Raw genomic sequence first — 10,475 nt, forward strand, 5'->3', positions numbered from 1 at the left:
AAAATTTTTAAAACATTTTTTTGAGAAGACTACTAATGCAGAATGATTTTAAAAATTTTTTTTTATTTTTTTTATTTTTTATTTTTAAAAATTTTCACCACTACCATGATGCATGCCACTTAAGTTAAACGTGTATGATTATAAAGGTCCTGACAAGTGACTACCTAGCTACCTACCACCTACATTACTCGATAAGTTCGAATAAAAAAACACACATATGCAAATTGTGCCACCGTCCATTTCCTTCTTTTATTCCGATTTATTTTGATGATCGATAAAAAATTTCATGGGACTATTACTTCCAGAGATAGTCAATGAGATTAACTGAAATTTATTATTATTTTTTCTAATTAAAAAAAAATGATAAATCCCAGTCAGTCTCATAGACTGAGGGTGACCGGCCCGGTCCCACGGAAGTTTCCCACCAACCACTAGGGTAAATCGAGCCCGGTTCCAAATGTCCAGCATCCTTTGATTGCGTTCCCCGAAAGTTTCTCACCGACCACAAGATAAAATATTTTTTCTAATTAAAGCTTACAAGGAAGGGAGAAAATTAAATTAATTAAAGAGATCCATCATTATGTACGTTCGATTAGATATATATATAATGTCAATAAAATCCACTCGAATCGATCTAAAAGTACAGGATAAGTATTGCCATAACGCGGTGACTTCACCTAATATATTTAAAACAAAATTAATTCAAAAATCAGAATTTATTATTGGATTTATATAAAATCATTATTTTAATTTGATTTTCTGAACATTAAGTGAATTACAATATAATTTAGAAACTTCTATTGTTAATGGTTGTTTTAGCGATGATATTTTTTTTATTTCAGTCGTTGAATTAACCACAAAAATGTAACTTCTGTCACTATAGTAATTAACTAATGAAAATTTATTTCTGTCGCTAGATTTGTGTTTTTAATGTTCTCCGGCTAATTCTGCTCCCCCTCCCACGCGCACACATTTTTAGGGTTTCTTCTCCCCAGTAATCTCTCCTCTCGGTGTTGCCACTTTCTTCTCCTCCGAGCTCTGCCTTTCCACCCGTCTTCAAGCTTGTCGGCATTCCTCCCGATAAGATCCTCCCCTTTGGTAAGATTTACATAGTCGGGGCCAACCTAGGCGAGCTTGACGGCGTCGGGCCGGGCCTAGCTTGGGCGAGCTCACTAGCCTCGAGCCTGGCTTAGCCGAGCTCGCCAACCACAGGCCTGACTTGGGCGAGTTCGCAGACCTCGAGTCCAGCCTGGCCGAGCTCATCGGAGTTGAGACCTGACTTGGCCTGTCTATAGCTCGGTCAATGAAAATTCATGTCAGTTTGACTACTGGCGAATCCAAGTTAAGGTCAGACTAGCTCTGTTGAGCTCAAGTCAACTTTGGCTGAATCTGGCCGAAGTTAATCCGACTCACATCTTGATCTTGGATGTGTCTCGACGGTTCATGATGATTACTGCAGCACTCAATAATTACAAAAGGCCGCACCCTTTATCGAAAGGCTAGGGGGAAAGATGTACGACTCTAATTGAGAATCTCAATCACCTTTTTAATCTCTATATAAGGTAAATGCAGCATCATCTCGTCTGCAAAAGGTGTAATCCGCCACCCTAGCGGTCCTACACGGTCGGCTCCACGACCATCTGTGAAGAGGTAAATCGAGAAATTATAATTGGCCACGACGGAGGAGGGTATTGTCTCGGCTTCGCCAAGATTCGAATCCTTGTCCTCTTCTGCAACTCTGTTCCATCGTAACCAACTCAGCTATGCCCCGAGGGCAAATGCAGCATCATCTCTATATAAGGTAAATATTGCATCATGACAGAGGTATCACATATTATTGTTTCCACTTTTTTACTATTTTGTCTTAAAATTTTTCTATAATCTCTAACTAGAGCGATGGAAGGATCTTGTCAAGGCTTTCCTCTCCCTCTTCTAATCTCTCTTCTCAATTTTTTTCTAGGGCCCCGTCGAAGACCGTTTCCCAAGTCCTTAAGTGCCCGAGTCCTTAAGCAGTCGAGTTCTCAAATGACCGAATTGTCAAACGACCAAGTCTTCATATTTCTCGAGTCCTCAGAGCCCTCGACCTGACAAAACGAGTTGGCATACTCTACGATCAGCAAATCCAATAGTTGTTGAGCCGACAAGAGTCGATCCGCCAAAAGTCAACCCGCTAAGAGCCCATCAGAGTCGATATAATGGGTGCTCGACCTACCGAGAAGAGCTCGACTGAGGGTATAGCAAGCAATCAACCCATTCTCTGATCTCAATCGGATCATTTTGGCGCAATATGTGAGAAAATCCAAAATGAGACATTGAGATGGGAGATGCATAAGGAAGACAAGGAGCATAAGTATTTGCTGCGGGTGAAAGGGATCCGGTCACCCCATCCAATACTGAAATTCCTACCTTAACAGTAGAAAACTTGAGTCGGATTGTGACAACCATTGTAGAACAGATTTTGCCACTTTTACCTTAACACATTGAAATTTCAAGAGTTATCTTAGGTTTTGTGAGATAAGTTGTCATTTTTATCTTTATTATTCCGAATGGTAAGATCGGAATAATTGGATTATCAAAACACAAAATATAACGAACATGATTTTGACATTTTGGGGACATTTTTACTACAATAAATATGTATTTTTTTATTTGCTTCGTAACTTTTAATTAATTAAATTGATCGATTAATTCAATGCATGCGGTGACGTGCAAGAAGAACTTGCTTTGCCATAACAGCAATAATTGTACTGTACTTTTTCTAAGGTGTTGTTATCATGCATATGGATTATAGTCCAAGTGCAGACAATCTAACAATATTAATGTATATCCTATTCACTTTATGTTGAAAAAATAAAATTAAAATAATGCATGATTTTATATAAATTCAATAATAAATTCTGATTTTTGAGTTAATTTAGTTTAAATTAATTAATTAAGTAAAGAAAGATATATATAATTGTAATTATTTATGATTATTTTTTATAGTGCAAGTAAAGTAGATGTTGGTACGTGGTGGGATTTTATAATCATACACGTTTAATTTAAGCGGCTGCATGCATCATATCGTGGAAGTGGTGACCATAAATTAAAATAAAATGGTTGAGTAGCTAGTCTTCTTCTCCTTTAATTCCTTTGTCTTTTTCGATCGAGTCGATCGAGTAGTCTACAAAAGAAGGAAATGGGTGTGACTCCTACATGCATGCAGGCAATAATCTCTCCTCTCCACTCCTTGAGCCTTAGCCTTAATTTTCAATCCCCAAACGCCACATGGCTGCCCCTAGCTATAGCTTTACTTCCAATGTCAATGTCGATGTCGACAACTGCTTCAGCGAGCTATACAAATCCTGGTCGCAGAGCATAACTATGATCAACAAGTTAAAGAAGGAAATTGAAGAACTAAAAGTAGAGCCCGAGGTGCGTCGATCGGGCCCGGTCCGGCGGCCGGCGGCCGGCGGTGGTTGGATGGGGCGATGAAGGCGCCGGGGGTGGCTGTGTCGCGCACGAAGTCGCACAGTGCATATCGCGCAGAATATATATATATATATATATATATATATATATATATATATATATATATATATATATACAGAAGCGCTATACTGAGCGCCCTGTATAAGCGCCTCCTGCGCGCCTGCTGAGGTGGATATCTGACGTGGCTCCGCTTCGCGTGTTTGGCAGCAAAATCGCGATTTCCTTCTCCATTACAGCCGCGATTTCCTTCTCCCGCGCTCGAAGCTAGGGTTTCTCTCCCGATTTTCTTCTCCCCGACAAAGCGCGATTTTCTTCTCCCACTCCCCCTCTGCTCGCCGAAGAGCGCGATTTTCTTCGCCTAGGGTTTCTCTCCCACTCCCCCCTCTTTTCGCCGAAGAGCGCGATTTTCTTCTCCCACTCCCCCTCTCCGAAGCTCTCCTTCGCCTAGGGTTTCTCTCCCACTCCCCCCTCTGTTCGCCGAAGCTCCCCAGTCGACTACTCCGCCGCGCCCTCGCCTTGTTCTCTAGGGTTTTGCCGTTCGCCCCGTGCGCAAGGAGCCTCCCCCCTCTGTTCGCCGAAGCTCCCCAGCCGACCACTCCGGCGCGCCCTCGCCTTCGAGCTCTAGGGTTTCGTTTCGCCGCACCTCTCTTCTTCCTTCGCTACTCGCCAGCGCAAGGAGGCTCGCCCCAGCAGCTCTTCTTCCTCGCCACAGTTCGGCCTCGCCCCTGCAAATCGCGATCCGAAGCCCGCCCCTGCTACTCGCCAGCCGAAGGTCCCTAACCCTATTTTTTCCTAGTTTTTCTTATGTTTGTGCATATCGTTATCCACAAAACACTAGTGAGGGGATGTGAGAATACAAAATCTTGGTGGAAAAGGATTGAAAAACCTATCATAGCTAGAGCAAAATACCAGAACAAATGGTCTTAATAATGCATGTCTTATTGCTGACTTTTTAGGCATGTTCATAGGCTAAAGTTATTTCAATATTTGTTATGGTGAGGAACTAAGTTAGAGTAAAAGGGCTTATACATCCTTAAGGCAGCATTAACTTGCCTAAGGTCTAGGGTGTCTGCCTATTAATTGCATCCCCTTAACAACCAGTTAGTAACCAAAGAAATTAAAAAATATTCTCATTCCACCAAACATGTATTATCTATAGTGCGCACACTCATGTTGAAAGATCAATTATCTGCCTATTCTTACCTACACCATTATAGATGTTTGTTATCGATATGTTTTGATTAGAATTTTTAGAACATTAACTATCATTAAAATTTTTGAAACAATACTTAATGTGAAAGGAATATTGTTTCTCTTTTTCTTTTTCTAAGTGATTAATTGTTAAACAGGGGTGGTAATCACTTAATCTGAATCTGATAATCCTCGGCAATGGAAGGAAATGACGGTGATAATCAGTTATATATTCCCCAAGTTGAAAATGATAGGAAGCCCAAAGTTGGTATGGAATTCTCATCTTTAGAGGAAGCATTTTTGTTTTATAATCAATATGCACGAGAAGCTGGTTTTAGTGCAAGGATGAGCAATAGCAAAAAGAATAAGATTACAAATGAAGTTGTATGGAAAAAATTTGTTTGCTTCAAAGAAGGTCAAACAGATAAAATGAGGGCAAATAGAAATGTAAACTATGATCAACAATCTATGGAAAGAGCCCGCAGTGATATTAGAACCGGTTGTAAGTCACACATTTCACTTGTAAAAGAACAAACTGGACCTAATTGGATTATCAGTCACATCATGGAAAGTCATAATCATGCCCTCTCGACTCCTTCAAAGGTACATTTGCTTCGCTCACATCGTCATATTTCAGCCGCTAAGAAAGCATTGACTCAACAGTTTTCTGAGGCTAATTTGCCAACTTCTCAAAAAATGTGAATATTTGAGATAGAGTCCGGGGGGCCCGAGCGAGTAGGTTGCACAGAAAAAGATCTTAGAAATTTTGACCAACAACTAAGAGATGATCTGAAGGGTATTGATGCTGAAACATTGATTGAGTTTTTTACATCTGAGAAGGAAAAAAATTCAGCTTTTTTCTTTGATTATGAGACTGATTCAGAAAACAGATTTAGTAGATGTTTTTGGGCTGATCATGTATCAAGGACGGCTAATATTGTATTTGGTGATGTTGTTGTATTTGATACGACATATAACACTAATAAATATGGGTTGATTTTTACACCATTTGTTGGAGTTAATCATCATCATCAGACAATTATTTTTTGTTGTGGTTTTCTAAGCGATGAAAAAACTGATTCCTTTGTTTGGTTGTTTAATAAGTTCATAGATGCCATGCCTAAAGGAGCACCAAATGTGATCATTACTGATCAAGATCTTGCTATGACAAAAGCTATTGCACAAGTTTTCCCTAATACGGTGCATCGATATTGCTTGTGGCATATTTTGAATAAATTTTCAGAGAAATTAAATCCTTTGACTTTTCGTGATCACTATCAAAGCATAAAGAATGTCATTGTAAATTCTACAACGCCTGATGAATTTGAGAAGTCATGGGAAGATGTTATCAAATGTGCTAACTTGGAGAATAATGATTGGTTGGCATTGATGTATGAATTGCGATAAAAGTGGGTGCCCGCATATTTTAGTCATGTATTTTGTGCTGGAATGTCAAGCAGTCAGAGATCTGAAAGCTCACATGCTTTTTTTTAAGAAAATCATCTCAAATAAGAACTCATTGATTGATTTTATCATTCGTTTCAATAGGGCACTGAGACACCTAAGACACAATGAGTTAGCTGCTGACCATGTTGATATTAATGAGCATCCCCGGACTAAGACAAATTGGCCAATGGAACTTCAAATGGTTAAGGTGTACACGAAAAAGAAATGGTTAGAGTTTCAAAGTGAAATTAGTGATAGTCACAGTTATTATGTGCAACAAGCGTCTGTACAAGATGATTTACTGATTTATAATGTGATGAAATTTCAAAGTTCTTCTTCTTCTTCCAAATCAAGGTTACTCACTCATGACAAACAGAAGGACTATATATTTTGTAGCTGTAGAAAATTTGAGTTTGAGGGCATTTCATGCAGGCATATGTTAGCCTTTTTCCGCATCACCCAAGTCTTTCATTTACCTGAACAGTATATACTCAAACGATGGACACGAGATGCAAAGGTTGGAGCAAATTATGTTTTGGGGGAAGACCAACTTTCCATCAATGATCCAAATAAGTTTTTGATGTCAAGGCTTTCAAGGTTATCCTATAAAGCTTCATTGGTAATTGAGGATGCATCTTTGACTGATGAGGGAACATCCTTTTTGGAGGAACAACTAAATTATATCCACAGCAAAATTCAAGACATGAACATTAGTAAAACATGCAGTATTGGTAGTCAAAGGAAGAATTCCATGGATGACACCCTTGGTATTATTGATCCTTCTTTAGTAAGAACAAAAGGATGCGGAAAAAGGTTGAAATCGTCAAAGGAGAAGGCAATCTCAAAATCCAGGTTATGTCGTGGATGTGGCCATCGTGGTGTGTCTCATGATAAGCGTAATTGTCCGAATTTGCAGCAAAGGTATGTGCTGATTATTTCTATATTTGTTTCCTAAATTTATTTCCATAATAAATTTAATTAAATTTTGTAAATATAATGATATTGTTATTACCAGATCAACTATAGATGATCATGATAACAGCAACGACGACACAAACGAAGAAGATTTGGCTTCTAGAGTTGGTACTATAAAACTCCCAATTTAGGAAATTAAAGGTGTTGATTGACTGAGAAATTGAAGTTAATAATTATTTTTATTGTTGCAGGTTCTAACAACATGCCTCATAATTAATGATGATTTGTAGCTGCTGGGAAAGTCGTCCATCATGTTGTGTACGGTTTTGGTTTTGACATGTTGTGTGTAGATGAAATATGTTGTGTTGACATGTAGCTTTATAACTTCTTCTGCAATAACTTGTTGCTTATGTTGGTAGTCATTGTGAACAGTGTGAACTGCTTGTTTCATGTGACCTACTTGTTTCATGTGACCTACTTTCTTTCATGTGACCTGCTTGTTTCATTTTTTCCTCTTGCCAACTGTTGAAATCGGGCATCACTCCAACTGAAGCCAGATGAAACTTTTGGTCTTATCTTCTCATGGGACAATATCATGGTAATAATTGAAAATAATTGAAGCTTGTTGCCATTATTCTAGTTGGTTATAATAACATATGAATTCTTTCAGTATCTGCATGTGCCTTCAGTCTAATTCTTCAGTGGAACCCAAACGTCAAAAATTTTTGACTTCATGTTCAGCACCATACTCAGCTGGTGCAGCTCCGGACAGAGAGCATACATGTCCCCTAGTGTTTGAAAAATTGCTTCTGAGAGGAAAAATTGAAGTAGAAGTTGGAAAGGTAACTGCATATTTGCTAACAGATTACCAATGTTTGCATTTCATGTCAGTCTCTATTTGGCATATGAGGATCTTAGTTGTTCTTTGTGATTGTAAGGATCTCTCGGGCAATCATTATTTTATTAACCATCAAATAGTAGATCTAAGATATATGAAACGTTTACTATTTAAGAACATCTTTTTTTAAGTTTCACTTTTGACCAGCACTTCATGAATTCTTTCTTGAATATCTTTCATGATTTGGCTTCAACTTCTTAAATATTTTAGAAGCCAAAACTCCTTTAAGATTGTGCAGTAACTGATACACTCTTATGCTGTATTACATTTGAAAAAAAATTGTGATAAATCAGCGCAGCTTTTTGGACAAGTAAATCAATGTTCAGTTGGATACGAATTTACATTATCACTAGTTAGTAGGATCTCTCGATATATGTAATTAGTTTCTTGTATGTTTTAAACTAATTTAAAGTTTGATAAATTCCTTGCTATCATAGATATTAAGAGTTTCAGGCATGGTTTCTAGCCAAGGATTTCTGAATCAATTTGTAATGTTGGGACTGTAACTGGAGACAGCAAAGAAGTCCCAGTCCCATGGCTATTTCTGAATCAATTTGTAATGTTGGGACTTGTATCAGTATTCTGAGTACACCCCCACAAGAGGTAGACAAGTTTATACCTTCAGTGTATCCTTGTGCCATTTTGTTACTACTCAATTGTCTTCATCATTTGCTTGCTTTTGCTGAATTATTCATTTTTAATGAGTGTGTTGTATTGTCTCAATAAAATTTAACTGGTTGATCACTTATCTCGAAAATTCAAGTTTAGGAAAGAGATCAATCTCTATGTTTAGTACCTTATCATATCCTCCTAGTATGGTAAGGATTTGTAGTTGGATGGTCCATCAAGTTAAGGTCTATTGAAGATTTTCATGCATGGAAGTAACATGACATACGTTTCAAGTTGCAATTTCAACACTTAGAATCTGTTGTCCTAAAGAGGCACATCATCTCGGAATTTCTTTATGGATCATGTATTGTTAACTTGTTTATGTGAAAGGTCTTCTAATGTTGTTTTCAGATCAAGTATATTTATCTACTTAATCAGAATCATATTTGACTTTATCTTATTAGATGAATTGTCGTTGCATTTTCATGTTTTTGTTGAATAGTGGTCTTTGCTTTTACATTCAATTTATCCTCAAGAAGATGATAGGCTTTTCACAAGGAGTTGCAATCGATTGGCAAGGAGCACTTACAAGTCCAAATTCATGCATGATAAAGAAAGTATTGCGTTTAGAGATTCCAGTGGATACCTACCCTAATCCATTGCATATCTTGATTGAGGCAGGCAAATACGATCGATGCTAGATTGAGGCACACACACGAAGTTATAGAAGAGTTGCTGAAACCAGTGGTGAGTATGAAATCATTCGATCACAAAAAAATAATCAAATTAGAAATGAAAAATCAAGGATTAATGATTTGGAGAAAGAAAATCATGTATTGAGGATAAGATTTGATAAATTGGAAAGATTTTAAAAAATATGATGAATGAGGTTAAAGGGTCTGAAAAGAAAAATCTAAGGTTAGGTAGGCACGAACCATTCAAGCACAAGAAAGACTTGGGTCACAAGTTTAAGGCCAAGGAGAATGTATCATCTTATCATAGGGTTCCATATAGCTATAAAACTAACTCTAAGTCTAGGAGTCAAGTCAATTTTACAAGGGAGGTTATCCCTAGTGTTGACCTTGAAGAGACTGGCATGACTAAGGCTTCTAAGAAGCCTAAGAGAGTCATTAGGAATGTTTCTAGGGAAGGTTATCCCTACGTGAGTACCTAGTGCACCAAAGGAGCTCCAATAGGTATTGGGTTCCTAAAAGTGTAATATCTTCATACTAGATGAGTTTAAGGTGTGTCAACTCTAATTAAAAGGGTGAATGGTGTGAAGATAGCTAACGGAAGGGACGAGGCGACGGTGGAGGGTGTGGGCATCGATGACTAGGGGGAGAATGCCATGCCACCACCGACACATGGTCTCTGGAGTGTCGGTAGTTGTGCTCATGCTTGTATGTGTGTAGCATAGCGTGGATCGGAGGATGGTGGTTGGAGACGAGATTAGGATTTGCTGACGGCGGAGGCTTTTCGCCGTGGATTCTCTCTCTGAATTGAGACGTGGTTGTCGGTAGTTCTTTCAGTGTTAATTATCATAACACCTTAGCTCTGTTTTCTCCCTAGACGATATTAATTTATTCTAGCTAAATATCATGGATGGTTAAGTCATCAATCAGTGAACAGATTAACGTGTATGTTCCTCGAAGGTTGCTGCTGAGCAGGATGGAAATACTTGAAAAGCACTTCAAACAAGGGTTAGAATAGCACCAAAGGTGGATTTTGGCAAACCACTCTAACGTCCAAGTTAGGATTTTGCGAGAAGGGGAATAATGGCTTAGGAAAAATTAAGATTTTGGTGGTGCTCGTTCATACTTGTGCCCATGGAGATAGACAATCTTTCAAAGGACTATCAACATACCCATTCTTCGAAATGTGCACCTTCATTTAAGGTATGATTCGAAATGCACAGGTCTATTCTCCTTGTTTTCTGAAGGAAACA

General features: G+C 38.3%; 1 pseudogene; it reads left to right on the plus strand.

Annotated features, from left to right (window-relative positions):
• The first annotated feature begins 5,358 nt into the window (after positions 1–5,358).
• LOC141823796 (protein FAR1-RELATED SEQUENCE 5-like) lies at positions 5,359–7,399 on the plus strand (annotated as a pseudogene).
• Positions 7,400–10,475: the final 3,076 nt, after the last annotated feature.

Source organism: Curcuma longa, chromosome 3, assembly GCF_044706935.1.
Source record: "Curcuma longa cultivar G26 ecotype Majalengka, Jawa Barat chromosome 3, ITB_CL_G26_1.1, whole genome shotgun sequence".
NCBI lineage: Eukaryota > Viridiplantae > Streptophyta > Magnoliopsida > Zingiberales > Zingiberaceae > Curcuma > Curcuma longa.